This window comes from Hemicordylus capensis, chromosome 5, assembly GCF_027244095.1.
Source record: "Hemicordylus capensis ecotype Gifberg chromosome 5, rHemCap1.1.pri, whole genome shotgun sequence".
Classification (NCBI taxonomy): domain Eukaryota; kingdom Metazoa; phylum Chordata; class Lepidosauria; order Squamata; family Cordylidae; genus Hemicordylus; species Hemicordylus capensis.
Window position 1 is genome coordinate 89705529 of NC_069661.1, and position 19135 is coordinate 89724663.

Sequence of the window (19135 nt, forward strand, 5' to 3'; positions counted from 1 at the left end):
AATTATCCAGATAGATTTTTAAAAAGAAGCACAAGGTAGACATCAGCAACAGCCAAGGAAGGTATACTGTGCTGGGGTTGAACAGGGCCAATTGCTCTTCCAAACACCACTTTGAAAAGTGCCTCTTTGCCTAGTTAGCAGGGTGGTGCTTCCCATCTACACCTGAGAGATAATTTGTGGGAAGCCTGAATGGAGCAGGCACTCTTTATATAATGGAAGTGCAACCCACTAATACACTGCCCTTGTATCAGCCACAGTAAATCCAACTTTTGTTTATGCTTTGTTGTAGTGAAGTCACCTCTACTTTAAGTTATGGGATTAAAAAATCACTTTCCAGGGGAAAAGATTTCAGATGCTTTAAATTGATTGAAGAGGCCTGAAATGAGGCAGAAAGCAATGCTGCTTATATAATGTGTACCAGACAATAAACATATAGGACTTGGCACTGGTTTATAGTTCTGACAGAATCACACTGTCAGTGCCAAGCCTGAATAGAAAACAATAGGAGGCTGAGTGGAAATTCATAAGTCATATCTCTGCTTGCAATGAACTGATAAATGTTGCCATTCAGTTCTGCTATATAACCCATGACAAGTCCAGGCTTAATAGCTTTTAACTGACGATCAATATTTCTTTCATTTTCAATCGATTTTCTTTCCAGCATGAGAAAAGCCACATTTCATTTTGCTCCTCATTAACAGGATGTATCTCATATGCATATCACATTCCCCACCATATACAGATGTTTCAGATAAACTTTTTTAGAGCTGCATGTATTCCACAATTCTATGCAAAGCTCAAAAAAGTCCATAGGGCAATGAACATAAGCTTGAAAGTAGGCATGTACAGATCTCCTCTATTCTGTTCCTTTATTGTTCTGTAGATTAACTTTGCCCAGCATTTCTCTCTACTGGAATTCTGATTTAACTAGGATATACTTGAAAATTATTACTGAAATTTGAAATGTGATTGTTAACCCTCATCTGGATCTGGGGGTAGATTTCCACCACCACCACCACCCCAGCTGTGTAACTGGGGTTACTGTGTAACTGTACTCCCAACAATGTTCTTTTTGGGTTGGGTGGAAATTTGGAAGTTCTCCTCAACTCCTTCAGCCTGGCCCAAGTGTGTTGCATTAATTACTGCAAATTTGGGTTGGATTGAATTAAATGTTAGATTATTATAATGCATGGAGCCCTCAGTTTTATGTAATGGATGAACTCGGGTGTTATGGTTCTGTTTTATGTGTTAACATTTTATTGCTTTATTTGACCAAGTTTGCTTTTATGTAAAGTTCGCTTTTATGTAAAGCTTTTGTACTTTGTGTTTTGCTGGTTGAATGACTGTAACAATAAAGATTTGATTTTGATTTTTGACTTTTTGTCAAACTCTTACCTACCCTATAGCATACAATATATCCACAAGTATGGCCGCTCACCAATTATGGTCTTTATGTTATCAATACAATATGACACAGGGTAGAAAACTACCCCAAAATGAATGGAATTGGGGTGGTTTCTATCCCACTCCCATAATAAGTCAATTAGGAGTAAAACCACTGCAGAAATGAATGGAATTCCTATGGTGGGATGGTTTCTATTAGAGGTATGCACAAATCAATTTTGAACCATAAAAACTTGAATTAGTTCAGCAAACCACAAAATTACCAAAAAACAAAAACAAACCCACCCTCGCAGTTCGCCCATAGGAAACCATGAGGAAACTGAATCACCCCATTTCCCCCCCTGAGTAGGTCCTAGAGACACCAAAGTGGGTTAAGTGGTAGGACATGATGGGTTATACCTTTCACCCAACCCACAAAAGAAACGGGCAAGCAAGCAATTTTTTCTTAAACATTAAACTTCCCCCCAAAAATCCCTTTGGCTCCTATGGGGCTTTGGGTTAAAAGAAAGAAAGAGAAAACACCCACTTGCCCATTGCTTTTATGAGTTGGGTGGTAGCACCCAACTCTCTTTGGTGTCCCTAGGAGCTACCCATGGGGGAAAATGCGCTGATACGAGTTAACAATTTTTCCCTATTGGCAAAACAAGCAGAGTGCACATTCTGCAACCCTGCCTTGAAAAACAACACTGCAGAACAGAAGTACATACAGTCTCTCCCAACACAGAACAACACATTCTGCCAAACACACAATCCAAAGATGGCCAAAAAAGAATCACTGGCTCAGAATATGAATATGAATACAAACACGAATATTTTTTATCTACTGCCAGCAACAGTGCATGCACTACGGTAACATCATTGACACGTTGCTCTCTCTCACACAATTATAACTCCATCCTTACTTGCAACAGCTACCACAGCACAGCAGCACCCTTAGCAGCCAACAAACATAGCCAAAACTTCAATTACAGCAATGTCTTCAGCCACATTATGACTGAGTAACACCTTGCTGTTCAGAATGCAGATGGCAGAGCACAGTAGACCAGAGCAGTGAGTGAAGCACAATCCATTCTCAAGGCCAGACATGGAGCTTATAACAGCAGTCACAAAGTAATATGATGAACACACACACACACACACACAGCAGAGTTGCCACAGTCCATTACTTGCCACAACACCATCTCGCAATCAGAGCAAACCACAACTCAAGGAAGGCTATTTGCCAATATAGAAAAATGGAGGACTTTAATCACCCCATTTCTCCCCATGGGTAGGTCCTAGGGACACCTAGGTGGGCTGGGTTGCATGGCATGATACATGCCACCCAAACCACAAAAGAAATAAACTTTCCACACACACCCCAACCCCATAGGATCTATTTTCTCACCACAGTATTCCTGCCACTCTTGGGAGGCCTGGAGCTTGTCAGCTCCACCAGAGCACTCAGCGCTGATGACATGCTCCTGCCAATGCCACACTGCTCAGGGTGGAAGCTGCCACCTGAAATCACCACTGCGCTGGAGCCACACACAAACAACTCTGCTTGCTCACGCCAAGCAGGCCTCACCTCACATCCATCTTCTGTGCCTTTCGAGAATAGACTGAGGGGAGAAATGCTGATGACCGGTTGCGTGCTGGAAGGCCCACCCACTCCCAACACAGGAGCCAATGGTCTCCAATCCAGCCTTGTGCTCCTTGTGAAAGCACGCTGCCCATTCGGACAATGAGCAGCTGTATTCTGCAAAATACACAGTCCAAAGATAGCCAAAAAGGATTACTGACCCAGAATCCACTGCCAGCCACAGTGCCTGTGCTACAGTAACATCATTGGCACAAGTTGCTCTCTCACACACAATTATGACCCTGTCCTTATAATAGCTGCCACAGCAAAGCAGCACCCTTAGCAGTCAGCAAGCATAGCCATATGCACAACTAGAGCAATTTCAGCCACATTTTGACTGAGTAAAACTTGCAATGCAGATTGTAAAGCAGACTAGAGCAGTGAGTGAAGCACACATTAGTCTCAGGATCAAGTAGCAGCAATCACCAAGAATATCACACACACACACACACACACACACACACACACACACACACACACACTGCTGGCCAGTGTCCATTTCTCAACACAACACCATCTCACAAACAGACCAAACCACAACTTAAGGAAGGCAGGCAGACACCCAAGTTCTATTTCTGTCAATCTGAGATCCAGCAAAACCAGCTAATTACACCTGCAATAGGTAGCAAAGCATTATACTCATTGCTGCGTAAAGAAAACCACAAAACCAAACCTTCCTTGATGTAAGGGCTTTCTGCCTCCCAGTTCTTTTGAATACATTTTGAAATTCCCTCTTTTTTTGTCCCCACTCCGTCAATTTGAGATCCAGCAAAACAGTTAGGTAGCACAGCATATACTTAGTGCTCAGAAATGAAAACCACAAAATAAAACCTTAGATCCTTCCTCCTTCCTTCCTCCTGTCCTGATGTGTCCTTTTCTTCATAAAGGCTCTCTCTCCGCCTCCCAGTCCCTTTAAATACATATTGAAATTCCCTCCAAAACTGTTCCACCTACCTTTTTGTTCCTTCCAGCAAACGGGGTCATGACCCAGGCCATGCAGAGGTCCATTGCTCAGGCATGGTGGCCTCCAAAATTGCCACCATGCCAGGGGAAAGGCCCAAACAGGCCAAGGAATGCCTGAATGGGGCAATTTTTGAGAGAACAGAGGCCGGAGTGGGGGGGAGAACCTCTGTGGAAACCCTGTCACCTTGGAGAAGCCCCCCAGAGGGGGTAAGTTAAAAGTTTTTTAAAAAATTATTTTAGTAAAAGGTCCACAAACCTCCCCCAAACCAAACCAAATGGGGGATTCAGGGGGGTTAGGGTTAGCCCCCCAGAATGGACTGAAGGGGGGGTCAAACCCAACTGAGGAGTTCAGTCCCCCCTGTTTGGTTCAGTCCAGGAGGGTTTGAGGGGATGCCAGACCCAACTGGCCCAGTCTGGTTCGGGACTGGTTCGGACTCAAACTGAACTGTTTCAGACAGTTCCGTGCACACCCCTAGACAACAAGCCAACCACGAAGCAAGGAGATTGCAAGCCAATTGGAAGCCAGTGCCAGAAAATCAATCAGCAAGGGTGGAAAGCACACCAAAATGGCTTCTTGAATCATGCAAATTTATTCATACAGAATCAGGCTAATTCAATTTGACCTCAAATCAGCCCCTGGATTTAAGGGGCAGTTCAATTTGCGGTCGAATCTGTGAATCACTCCTGATTCAGTGTGAATCCATTTGTGTGCGAATTGAATTGCACATCCCTAGTTTCTGTCCCATTCCTATTATAAATCAATTAAGGGGGGGAAAGTACCCCAGAAATGGATGCCATCTCTATGCTGGGGTGGTTTCTATCCAAAGCCCATGATAAGCCATTTGGGATGAGAGAGGACAACCTGTTTCTCTTTGGAAACTTCAGCTTTGCTTTCCCTAATGATAAAAACATAAGAACAGCCCTGCTGGATGAGGCCCAAGGTCCATCTAGTCCAGCATCTTGTTTTACACAGTGGCCAACCAGATGCCACTGGAAGCCTACAGGCAGGAGTTGAGGACATGCCCTCTCTCCTGCTCTTAATCCCCTGCAACTGGTACTTGGAGGCATCCTGCCTTTGAGGCTGGAGATGGCCTATTGTGTTCCAACTAGTAACCATTGATAGACCTCTCCTTCATGAAGTTATCCAAACCCCTCCAAGTTGATTACATGTTGTGTGAAAAAGTACCTGCGTTTGTTGGTCCTAAATTTCTTGGCAATCAGTTTTATGGGATGGCCCCTGGTTCTAGTGTTATGTGAGAGGGAGAAGAATTTCTCTCTATCCACTTTCTCCACACCATGCATGGTTTTATTCTTGGGATGTCTCTCTGGTAAGAGATACCCTTCTATTACAGCAGAGTGCACTGAGACAAAACACAGCGGATTCTGCCCAGGCATGTGTGTTTGCTGAGAGCAAAAGAAACTTGGAACCAGTTCATCATTTCAAATCAATATAAGGAGTTTTTATTGGAGAACTCCATTCTAGATAAGATAGTGGAGAGATAGAATCTCTAATCTATCTAGTTAGCTGGATGCATAGAGATGCTGTCTTCATCTCTGCACACATGGTGCAAAGCGAGAGCTAAGTGTGTGTTATAGGGAGAAGAAGGGGGGGGGGAGAGAGAGAGAGAGAGAGAGAGAGAGAGAGAGAGAGAGAGAGAGAGAGAGAGAGGAAGTCAGTCAGTCCCTGAGAGTAGCAATCTACATATCAAAGGGATAGTGTCAGAGCAGTAGAGAGAAGGGATGACCAATTTCTTGACCCCTCTAGCCGTCTGACTCATTAATCTGTCCCCCTCTGTCATTGAGGCATGAGGCAGCGCAGAGTCCTTCACTTCCAACATTTATAGATCTCTGTCATATCTCCCCGCAGTCATCTTTTTTCTAAACTAAAAAGCTCCAGGTGATGTAGCCTTGCCTCATAAGGAAGGTACTCCAGGCCCCTGATCATCTTGGTTACCCTCTTCTGCACCTTTTCCAGTTCTACAATGTCCTTCTTAAGATAAGGTGACCAGAACTGCCTGCAGTACTCCAAATGTGGCAGCACCAGGGGCGTAACTACCATTAGGCAAGGGGAGGTGGCTGCCTGGGGGCCCCCATGCCTCAAGGAGCCCCGCAGAGGCAAGTGACATGACTCCCCAACACCCGCAGAGCTTCGGTGCAGTGGAAAAGCCAACCCCAAGTTGGAGCAAAGGCGGCATGCATGCAGCAAAGTCCTTGTCTGCAGAAGCAACTCTGAGCAGGGAGCGCTCTTCCCCATGGGAGGGTGGAGGGATGGGGTTAAAGCGAGGGAGTGGAGTTTTCTAGAGAAGCTGGCATAATGGGGATGTGCGTGTACTATATATTGTGAAGTGTGTGTGTGTGTGTGTGTGTGTGTGTGTGTGTGTGTGTGTCAGCGAGGGGCCCATTTTAAAATTTTGTCTCTGGGCCCACTCCAGCCTTGTTACGCCCCTGAGGACAAGGTTCATGGGAAGCTGCTTTACACCGAACCAGACCATTGGTCCATCTAGCTCAGTTACTCAGTATCAGGGGCGTAACTACCATTAGGCAAGGGGAGGCGGCTGCCTGGGGGCCCCCACACCTCGAGGGGCCCCCCAGAGGCAAGTCACATGACTCCCCAACACCCGCAGAGCTTCGGTGCCATGGAAAAGCCAACCCCAAGTTTGGAGCAAAGGCTGCATGCATGCAGCAAGGCCCTTGTCTGCAGAAGCAACTCTGAGCCGGGAGCGCTCTTCCCCATGGGAGGGTGGAGGGACGGGGTTAAAGCGAGGGAGTGGGGTTTTCTAGAGAAGCTGGCATAATGGGGATCAGGGATGTGCAATTGGGATTTTTGGTGTTTCAATTCGGATCTGAACTGAAACACCCCCGTTCTGTTTTGTATCTGAATATGGCCCATCTGAATCACCCCTGATTCGATTCGGATCTGAATTAATCTGAATCTGAATTGATCTGGATTAAAAACAGGTCCTGGGGCCAAAAGAGTGGGGTAGGGTGGTAGTGCCCAATGGGTGGAGGCTACCACCCAAATTTCAGGGGGATTGGGCAAAGGGCTGATTTTTGGTGAATTTTTGAAGTTTTAGTATCTTTGGGGCAGATTGGGGGCATAACGTGGGATCTGGCCCAGAATAGTGGGGTGGGGTGGTAGTGCCTAATGGGTGGAGGCTACCACCCCAATTGCAGAGGGATTGGTCAAAGGGCTGATTTTTGGTAAATTGTTGAAGTTTATGCATCTTTAAGGTTTCCCCCCATTAGGTATAATGGAGGGTGTATCGCTTCACGTCAGGGGGAAAGGGGTGGACTAGAGCAGTGTGGGGTTGGTGGTAGTGCCAAGTAGGGGCAAGGAAGCTACCTGAATTTTTTCAAAGGATTTGGGCAGAGGGCTGATTTTTGGTGAATTGTTGAAGTTTACGCGTCTTTAAGGTTTTTCCTCATAAGGTATAATGGAGCTTTCAGCAGCCCCATAAGTGCACTTGGGGAGTGCTGGGGTGGCCCAGAGTGAGTGGTGGTGTAGTGCACATAGGGTGCCAACCACCCCCATGGGTTTCTAACCCATGGGGTACAGGGTTCTGTTGTTTCTGAGGTATTCTGAGTGTGGATTCTATGATAGCAAATGAGATTTTCAATGAGACACCATGAATCCACTCTAATTTGCTATCATAGAATCCACACTCAGAATTAGGCACTACCACCCCACCCCACTATTTTGCCCCTGGGACCCGAAATTCGAGCAGATGTCACATCAGACCTTTTTGCATTGTAGACAATGGGAGGCAAAAAGGCGGGAAATTCAAATAGACGTCATTGCTCTAAATGGAGGGGGAAGAAGAAGGCATTTTTTGGCCACAAAATGGAGGGCTGAAACAACAGATATTTTGGAGCCGAAACGGGGATGATTAGTTTCATCTCTGAAAAATTTTGGATGGCCAGAAGGGTGATTCGGTTCGGATCCGAATCACCCGAAATTCGCTGTTTCGGGTACAGATCGTTCTGTACCAGAAACGTTGCGCACATCCCTAATGGGGATGTGAATGTGAGTGCACTATATATTGTGAAGTATGTGTGTATCAGCGAGGGGCCCATTTAAAAATTTTGTCTCTGGGCCCACTCCAGCCTTGTTACGCCCCTGGGCAGCACCATCATTTTGTATAAGGGAATTATGATATTAGCAGTTTTATTTTCAACCCCCTTCCTAATGATCCATAGCATGGAATTAGCCTTTTTCACAGCTGCCACACATTGAGTCGATACTTTCAACAAGCTGTCCACCATGACCCCAAGATCCCTCTCCTGGTCAGTCACCAACAGCTCAGATCTCAGCAATGTTTGGATGATAGTGTCTCAAAAGCAGTCTGTGGCACTGCATACTTCTGTGCTCCCAAGTTAGGGCAGATGAAACCAGCCCTTCCCATAACGTCACACCTAGAGTCTGGAACAAGTAAAGTATTCAAAAGCACCTGACTTCACAGAAGCAGAGATTTAAGCTAGCAGAACAAAGCCAAAGGGATAGTAATAGCAGCAACCACAGCATGTCAGTTTCAGTAAATGTAGCATCAGTGGATGCAATACTTTGCTGGTCTTTTCACACTTCTCATACTGGGATACAACCAGTAAAACCCAGAAGGGGGCGGGCAGGGGTTCGAGCCTGATTCTAGGTGAAGAAAGCAAGAAAATGTAGAAGTGGGATGAGTGGCTGAACCTCACTCACCTGTCAGTGCAGTTAACAAGATAATGGGTTAAATCACAAGGAGAAATGGCAAAAGGTGGTCTAGAACTACTCTATCACTCTCGTACTGAACAGTACTGAGGTGGGGACTCTGTCCTCTGGTGTGAGACCAGACCGATAGAAGTTTAGTCCAGCAGGAGAAGGCAATGAGTGAAGCAACTCCCTCCCCCGCAATCCTGGACCATTGTGAACCTGACAGAGGAATCCAAATACTGTTCTGAGAGAGCCATTGCCAGTCAGAAGAGGCAATGTTGCTGTAGATGGACCAGCGGTCTCAATGGTCCATCATAGGCAGGTGCTTCTTATGTTCCAATGGAAGCACCTTGATCTAACAGAACTGAAAGCGTATCTTGGCCTGCTAGTCCAGACTAGTGTATTTCATGCTAATCATGAAGTGCCGCAGGGTCAGTGGGCAGTATATTGGGGGCACTTCTATTTCTGTGCCACAATGCAGTTGGTATGATTTGAGGACATCTCAAGTAATTTAAGATTTGATGACAAAGCCACGTGACAGGAGAGAAGAGTGATTTACAAGCTGGCAACCATTAGAAGAATCTGGACTTTGTTTGTGCAAGAGCTGCAGTTTCTGAGGTGTTGTACCTTCTGCCAAGATGCTAAGCAAGCCAAGAAGTATGGTTTGAAAATATCGTGGTGTTGTGATGCAAAAAACATCCTATCCACTGACAGGAAATGTTGACCTTGGGAAGCAAGCTGGAGGACTGCAAGAAAGACAAGTAGGGCTGCAGGTTGTACAGCAACACATATATGTATTGTGTGGGACTGCTTCAGATGAATCAACCCTCTACATGCACTCAAAAATCTTGTTGAAGTATGTGTAGAGGAGTGATTCAAATGAGCATCCTTCTCCCATGATAAAAGGAAGTGCCGAGAGTGACATCAGGGCAGATGTGTTCTTGCCACAGATCTGATGTCCTCGCATGTGCAGGGCAATGTTTATCTGAATCTGCCCTCAGAGAACTGTGGTGAGGGATATCCCAGTGTATAGCTGGCAAAGGCTCTCCTGAGCAAGGGTCTGACCTGTGTATGAGACACAACAAGCCACACATATACAAGAAACCCAGCAAAAGATGTGGTGATTGTGGGTGACTGGCCTGTAGAATGCACTTGACCAGCTCCCAGATTGCCTTTAGTTCAGTCACAGTGTGTCCTTTCAGCTGAAATTCTGAAAACTGAGATGTTGAAATATGACCCTACTTAGTGTTACGTTTGAAATGTTCATTTTTCTTTACTAACAGCTCACATTCTCAGTGAGACATGCAGTCACATGTTGTTGATGGAACTGCCTTGGGGATGATTGGTCAACACCCCCAGTTTGAGTGAATGTGGAGAATTTAGCTCAAAAATGGTGAGAGAGTTCCAAGCAGTTTTAATTTGTGCAAGCATCTGAACTCAAGAAAATCAGCTTCAGAGAGAGGTTCTAATTAACAAAAGGAGTTTATTGTGAGAAAAACAATAAAAGCAATAAGACTACACTAGGAAGTCCTAGCATAAAAGTAATACAAATATGTTTTAAAATAGACTATTGTAAGGCACATTTAGCTTAAAGTTCCAAATTATGTGTAAATTCCTAGGTGGGCTAGAGAAAGTTACTTTAAGATGATGGGGGGTAAGGTTTCAGAAATTAGAGAGAGGGATAGATTCAGCCCTGAAGGAGCCGGGCAAGAGGCTATATCACCTGTCCTCATGAAGATCCGACGTGGACAGCTGGAGTCTAGCATCTGTCTGGGGAGGAGAAGTGGAAAGCAGGAGAGTTGTAGGAATTAGAGTGGAGGGATGCCCACGAGAATGGCTTCTTGGTGGACCCAGCTTCCTCCACCTGCTAGGTAAGCTGGCTGGATTGATACATTTGCCTTGGGGGCACTTTGCTGTCATGCTCTGCTGAATAGGGGAATCCAGACAGGCTTTTTCGGAATGCATTGTGTCTGATTGTCCTTCCTGATTAAGAAGGAGTGTGAATCGCCTATTGTGTAGAAGGCTGATTGTAATGAAAACTAGGGTATGCAGTTGCGTCAAAAGAGTATCCTGTGTTGGGACTGACTCTCCCAATAATTCTATCAACAGTTTCAATGCGCACCTTTTCAAAGTTATGTCACTGACTCATCCTTATTGTGAGGGAGGCTGCTGCTGTACTTGTCTTTATCTGCTTTTCCTTCCTGGACTAATTGCTTCATTAGCATCAGGTGTTATCTCTCTTGTGAGAGGATGAGGGGAGTTATAGAGTTCATCCTAAGTCCAAAATGACCTTGGATGTCAGATAACTCACAATAGCTAGTTCTGGAGTCTGCTTAGCCGAGGCCCCCAAATAGGGAGATGGGGTGTGAAGCCCTTTGCAATTTGTGTTACTTGCTGCCCAAATCTAGGAGTGACCAGTCCACTGCCAACTAAGCAACTTGTCCCCATGTATAACATAAACCGGGAGCTCACATTGCGTTGCAGCTCCTGAGCATAGCAAAAGTGCAATCTCTAAGCCTGGAGATGCAGCTGTAAACATGGAGGCTTCTGGGAGCCGGGCAGAAGCTCAGCTAGTAACAATGTACACCATGCTAGGGATGTGGGGTTCCCCTAGAGTGAATTGTTAAGTTATTGTGGATTCTGTGGCCTGAAAATGTGGTGGGGGGGGCATCCAATGTAACCAATAGGACTAATCAAAAGTAGGAATTCCTACTTGTGAGTAAAACTTCATGACTCCAAATGAAGGTTAAATGTGCTAAGGCATAATTCTTTCATCAAAATGACTAACAAAATAGGCTTTTTGCTGTTATTGTATAGAGTCAATGGCTGATGCAATGAGGAAAGATTTCTCAAAATAGTCCAATTGTAATCAAAAGTGCAAGTTAAGCCATGCCTAACTTGTTCTTTTAATTTCAATGAGACTAACCTGAGTAATTTTCCTCAACATCTAAGTCCATAAATATGACGATCACATGGATGATGTCCCCGCGGGCATGGCAAACACACCACAGTGTCTTGTACCACAGGGGTGTCAAACTCAATTGGGGGTGGTGGGCTGGATTTGTTCCCAATGCACCTCTGGAGGGCACCTCATGCCCACCTTTCACCGACTGCTGTCTTCCTCCTCCCTCTTTCTCTCACTCTCTTCCTTTCTTCCTCCCTCCCTTGCCCTGTCACTTAAATTAGCTGAATGCCCTACTTTTACACCAGAATATGTGTGGGGAAAATTTAAATAACTTATTATTTTAGAAGAAATTATGAACATAACCACCATATTTTAACTATTATTCTCAACAGATTTTTAACAATAATTAGATCAATAATCAAAGCAAATCATGTCCCAAGAAAAGCAGAGCTCCTCTTTCCAGCTCTCTTACCCTCCACTAACCTTTCTTTCATCCTCCTCCTTCTTTACCTCCTTCCTCCTCTTTCTCTCTCTCTCTCTTCCTTCCCTCCTTCCTCGCCCAGAGGAAAAGCGCCCCACGTCAGAGGCGTAACCAGTGGGGGGGCAGGCAGGGCACCTGCCCTAGGCGCCAGTTGCAGAGGGGTGCCAAGTGCCTGCTATGCCCCGCCCCACCCCAACCACCTCAGTTGATTTAAAAAAAATTTTTTTAATTGCGCCCCCCCACCCGCCGCCTTCTCTGAGTCCGGGACGGGGCACACGCCCCCCAGGAGCCTCCATAAGCACTTACTTTTGCCTTAATTTCAGGGAGCATTTGCTGCCGGAAAGCGTCTATTCCTCTTTCTCTCCCTCCCAGAGAGGAAGAGAAAGAGAAAATACACCCTTTCAGGCAGCAAGCCTGCCCTGAAATGAGACTGAAGAGCTCGCTCCGGCAATCTCTACCTCAAGGCCACACCCCCTTTGCATGTGATATCACCATGTGATATATCACATGTAAAGGGGGTGTGGCCTAGAGCTCTAAAGAGTCCTGATAGTTCTGTGTATAGAAAGCTATTTATATGGCTTTGTTTGAAGATCCTTTGGTGACTTTCAGGTCAGTGTAACTCAAACTTATGCATGTTTCCCTGAGAATAAATTGCACTGACTACAATATAACTTACTCTGAAGTATGTATGGGATATCTGGCCTTGTATTTCTTGTCCTTTGTGTTATGTAGAATGAGATTCCTTAATATGCAGAATATGGAAGCTAAAAACAATTTTCTGATCTATGGGCACAATGTTTGCAGAAGAATCTAGTTCTTAGGTAGTTGGGAGGTCCTAGTGCAAATTTGCCATGAGTGATTTCTTTGATTTTGAAAGAGTTTTCTTATTAAGATGAAGAATTCTGCAAAATATGTTTTCTACTTTGAACTGTAGATTAATCTGGATCAATTTTCACTCTGGCAATCTTATATGTTCCTGTTTTTCACTTGAGTTTTTCTATGTATTAGTAATACTGATGTATTTAGTATTAACAAATTTTTTGTATGTTTGATAAATCATAGAAGAGAGTCATTATCCAGAAATCACATATGTTTTATATGTATGTATATGATAGTTTTCATGGTTATTTTAATTTGATCTTTTAATATGTTTTTATAGCTGTAAACTGCCTAGAGACTTTGGTAGTGGGTGGTATAAAAATATGTTAAATAAATAAAAAAAATTATGGTTACTATTTGTATTTGGAGTCACTTGAACCATTAATGGCACAGTGGGGAAGCAACTAGAGAGCAGGAGGCTGTTGGTTTGACTCCCAAAAGTTTCTATTAGCTTCTATTCTTGGAGACATTTTGGACTCCCGATTTGAGGGCAACTGTGTGAAAACAGCTGTTCAATCCAAGGTGTGTTCTTTAAGTTATTTGGTGAATGGATCATGTTGGCTCACTGTAGCTAGTTGATTCTAGTTAGGAGGATAGGTGTGAGCGGGCTGGGAATGTCTTATGTAAGGAACAGCTCCTTTTGTGAGGATCTAAGATCTCATGTGTGATCATAAAACTGCTCAGGATTACCCAGTTAAATTTCAGGCCTTACCTATGCAAAATGGAAATTGCATTAAATTCTATTTAACTTGGTTCTAAGTCAGATTCATTATAAGGAAGGTGTTGTGGCACATAACCATTTGATATTCATGCAGTAATGAAGAGTGAAAATAATTGGCTGTATAAGTAGCGTTTGTCAGGTGCACAACTGACTTGTCCTAAGTCATGAGAATGCAGACTAAGCAGTCCCCTGGCCTGAGATTTTCCAGCATGTGATGGCTACTAGTGAGGGATCATTTTAGATTTAAAGACAGCACCTGTTATGTATTTTTCTGTTCTATTCATTCTCTTCAACATTTATTCTCAACCCAAGGGAATTAGGCAAAGACCAAACAAAGCCCATAGTAGAAATGTGTTTATTGTTAATAAAATTGTCATCTCTGGCAATTTTTTAAAAACACCTGAAAACCCATCTTCTCACCCAAGCTTTCCCAGCTTTTAAAAATTGTCTGTCTTTAATATACAGATACAGCCTTCTTCAGAAAGCAGGAATCACACCTATCAGCTATTCAGAGAGGTACTGGAGACTGGATGTAGTCCTTACACTCGGTGATCAGCATGTTCATTGCATTCCAAATCCAGCATTGTGTATTAGTAACCCTCCTGCCGCCCCCGCCCCCCAGCTGCTATCTGCCTTGATAGTGGTTAGAGTGCTGGACTAGGACCAGGGAGACCCGAGTTCAAATCCCCATCCAGCCATGAGACTTGCTGGGTGACTGTGGGCCAGTCACTTCTCTCTTAGCCTAACCTACTTCACAGGGTTGTTGTGAGGAGAAACTTAAGTATGTACACTGTTCTGGGCTTCTTGGAAGAAGAACGGGATATAAAAAATGTGAATGTTACTGATTGCTGGCAGATAGCAGCTGGGGGGTGGGGGCGGCAGGAGGGTTGCTAATACACAATGCTGGATTTGGAATGCAATGAACATGCTGATCACCGAGTGTAAGGACTACATCCAGTCTCCAGTACCTCTCCGAATAGCTGATAGGTGTGATTCCTGCTTTCTGAAGAAGGCTGTATCTGTGCTGCTTCAGCAATTTGCATCAGTGAAAGCAAGTAAGGTGCAGTTATAATTTTCAGGTAGTGCCATAATTTTTTAATTAAAAGATTAATAAGCTTGACTTTTACTTTTTGAGCTGATATTATGGTGAAGTTATCTGAAAGATGGGTGCCAGATATTTTTTTTTGGGGGGGGGCGCAATTTCAGTGCTTGCCCTAGGCGCTGTTTTCCCTAGATACGCCTCTGCCCCACGCTGTCTTCTGGTTTAGTTGTTGTCATCTTCCTCTTCCTCCTTCTGTGTCTCCCCTCTTCACCTTCTAGCACTTCACACACTGAAAAGCCCACCATGAGGGAGAAGGATGGGGATAGTGGCAGTGGTGGAGGAGGTAGGAAATGCTGGTCTCCGCTGACTGTTTGGCACTGGTCTCCACTGATTGGTCCCACCTTGCCTGCCCTGTTGATGTTGGTCTCCGCTGGCTGGTCAGTGCTGGTCTCTACTGCCTGGTCCCACATGGGGGGGGGAGGAGAGAGAAGTACCACCACCGACAAGGGGAAGAAGGAAGAAGAAGACATACTGCCTCTTCAGCAGGCAGCATGGGGAAGAAAAGCAGTGGTGGAGACTTGTCCTGACTTCTCATGGGCCAGTCAGTTGAGCTCCGTCGGCCTAATCCAGCCCATGGACCAGAATAGTACCAGAATAGACCTAGCTCAAATCACATTTAACCAAAATATCTTTAAGATTGTTTATTCTTTTATAATAAATCAAAGGCCATTCTAAACATCCAAGGATATCTCACAATAAATTCCAATGCTTTCTTCAACCTTTTGGCAGAGCACTGAATACATGATTTTGGCAGGGCATTTTTTGGCCAAGCATTGAATAACCTGTCAAAGCACAGGTTATTCAGCTGCTGTCTCCCTTCTCCTGTATCATACAATCCTCTGTGATTGTATTTCTGCCCTCCTTTCATTAAGGTGTACTCAAGGATATCTCCTATTCACACGCTACAACACAGCAGATTCTTGCTGATACCCCTTTCCCATTGAACAGTTGTGTTTACTTCTCAGAAATCGACCATACAGTAAATGATATCTCAAAGGATGTGGCTCAAAGCTATCAAATCTAAGAAGAGCATTTTTATCAGTAGATTTCTTATATTATTTCCTCCATGCAATTACATCCTCTCCACAGGAAGTCAGCAGGACATATCACATGGGCACCTATTGGATCCTAAGAGCCAGCTTTTAGTTTATACTCTGTTCTCTGTATTTACTGCTTGACCTTAACATGTTTTCACTGTGGTAATGCAGTAATACACTGGATTGAGGTGAAAAGAGTAGCACTGTGCTTTGAAAGAATCTGAAAAGTATTCTTTAACATCTACTGGATTTTTCATGCAGTATCCGCCAGTTTTGATTACGTGCATGCTGCTCTCGGAGACAAACACTCGCAAGCACACATTGTCTAAAAACTCCGTTTTGACATCTGTGGAAAAATACAAGGCTGCAATTACAATGCTAAGAGTTGAAAGAGAAAAGGCTTAGCTGTGGCACTGACAGTGGAGTGGCAATGGAGTATGCCATGTCTAATGGAATTACACTTTTATCATGGCATCAAAGATGGCAGTGGAAGCCAAAGCTGAAAGGAAAGCTCAAATAAATCCACTTTCATATGCTTTTGGTTCTCTGAGCATCTCAATACTTAGATTTCTCAAGAGACATAAGAATAGCCTGTGACAGCCAGGATGTCGGCCCCAACAGCCAGCCCTTGTGAGCTGTACTTGTCTTGTCTATGCATATATTTCACTAATAGCTCATTTACAGAAGGAAATGTGGAAAGGAAACCCTCTGTATGTTTATTCTCACTGTTCATAGCTCGTTGTCTCTGAAACCAATGTTTGCTTGCAGTGAATTCTTTTTTTAAAAATCTCTGTGCAGGTATACTGTATGCAAGTCTTATTTCAGTTTACTTGTTGACCTCTGGGGCCTGAACATTGTGTTGGATCCCAGGTACATCATCATTTTGGGTTAGAGGTAGGATTAGAGCTTTGTGAGATTTGGAAATGGTATGATACAATTCATAAAAATAGTGAATCACCTGGAATATTGGTGTGACAGGAACATTTGAGGAAAAGGACTCAGAGAACTCCAGTCAGGTAGTGGCTGATTTTATTAGGTTAGGTTAGGTTAGGTTAGGTAGGTGATTTGTGACATTGCCTCCAAAAAGATACCACCAGCTGAACAAGCAGATTTAGAAGCAGCTAGAGAAATAGAACCCAACTCAAACTCAACCCAACTCAAACTTCTTTCACATTCTTTCCCATATACCAAAAAGGGGATGGCATTGAAGCTTTTTTTCATGAGCTTTGAGAAAGCATGACTACAGGGTATCTGTCTGTCTGTCTGTCTGTCTACCTACCTACCTACCAACCATATTTATATCCCACCTTACATATGCATCTCTAGGCTCAGAAGATGATGAACACATTATTTACTTTAGAGTTCATACCTGTGAAAGCTTAAGTGAACTTTATGGATTGCTTAGGATGGGGTTGGTTAGAGTATGCTTTATACAAAATGTGTGTGAGAGGCTTAATTCCTAAGTACCGTCAGAAAGATTTCAGGGTTCTGAAGAAGAAGCCTGATGGGACATGTAGCCAGATGAGACTAAATGCCCAGATGACTGCTGAAGCACTGACTGGATGGGTCCAAAGTTACAACTCAAAATGCTGTAATTAACTTTATTGGACTTATGCAGTTTTACAGTTCATTACCTGGCAAAAGCTACAAAAATAGTTGATACTATTGCTCTGCACGGAGGAGAAGTGGGCGGGGGGGGGATCTATTTTTGGGTGGTTCTAGATCTAGAAGACCTCGTTGTCCTTTTGAGGGGCATTTCAGTCAAGGTGAATTTCAACTTAAGGGCCCAAATAAAGCTTCACCCATAGGGTCTTTTGCCTGCTGCTATGCTGATTGGGAATGCCTTGGCATTGGAAGTGGCCAAGATGGGAGTTTTGAATTGGAGTCAGGAGAGTCAGGGTGAGATATCCACTCTACCTGTTAGCAAGAAAACAAAAGTCCTTTGCAGGAATGGCCAGAGGATAACATGAAAAGTGAGGGAGAGAAAGGTTTCATTTCTACAATCCTTGCAAACCCTGCAAAGAACATGCCCTCCACACACCCCAGAGCTCCAGTATAAGCAACAAACTGATGGGAACTTACAGGAAATAAGGGGTTCTGCATTATAGGATCCTTCAGTTCTCTCATATACTTGCAGAACAAGGCTTGGGTGGGTTATTATATCAGGAGATATTCCTGCAGGGCATAAAGCTACATGGGAACCCTACACTCAGTTAGTGGTACCCCCAAAGTATAAATTCTGTACCAGGTTCCATGTTTGTTTTTGTATAGTGCAATTACAGAATACACACAGCCCTGAAGATAATAACCTTGATATTGTAACTTCTATTCCATTCTGTCTGAGGATGAATATAAATAAGATTAAAGCCTCCTTATTAACATAAGGTTATATTAACATGACACTTCAAATCATACAGTGAATTGGGTAAGCAATGAGCTCTAGATAGTTATCTGAAGAGGTGCTACTACATTCATACATTATCAAATTATACATTTGCCTTGGCTACATAATAAATATTTTACATAATAAATGTAAAATACAGTTTTGCTATGTCATAGGCCTCAGTCTTGGGTGAATTTCTGGTATTGACAGTCGTATATTTTGACAACTGAAATTTTAAGATCTGAATATTCACGTGCAATATGCTATATAAGGTGAAAAGTGGCATATCCAAAGTCAGATTGGTTTGACATTTTTTGCTGTTTTCTTTTTGATTTGGTGGCCTCCTGTTTGCACTGTGCAGGTTTCTGAGGCTGTAAAAAAAGAACCAAATGACATACTCAGTTCTTCAAAATGCAAAGGGCAGATTGTGCATTCTAAATCATAATAATTCAGTGAATATCATGGGCATTAATGTTCTGATATTTCATCCTCTGACACTGATCATAACAAGAATAGAAAAATAGCATGACCTTATGCTGAGCTGTTGACAAAAAGTTGTAATGTGTAGGAAATAGTACAAGCAAAATGCTGAATTGCATATAGAATATAGTTAAGAAAGAGTACCAGTTAAATTCCCTAATACAGCTGGTCCTATTTTTCCCCCTGTAACAATGTCAGAAATTAATAGATTTTGGGAGCTCTGGCCACTGGTGTGGTGTGGTGGCTAAGTGTGAACTGTCAGAAGTTAAGACTTCTAGTCAGTTCAAATGTTATCTCAGCAATGAGCTTATTAGTTGGCCTGAAGCAAGCCTCATAATCTCAGCTCATTGCCTCAACACCATTGAAGACACCAATGAATGAAAGGGCCACAACTTTATTGAAAATATATAACTATACAAAGTGCAGCAGGTCTATCCTCCACCCACCCACCCCACCCACCACACACAGT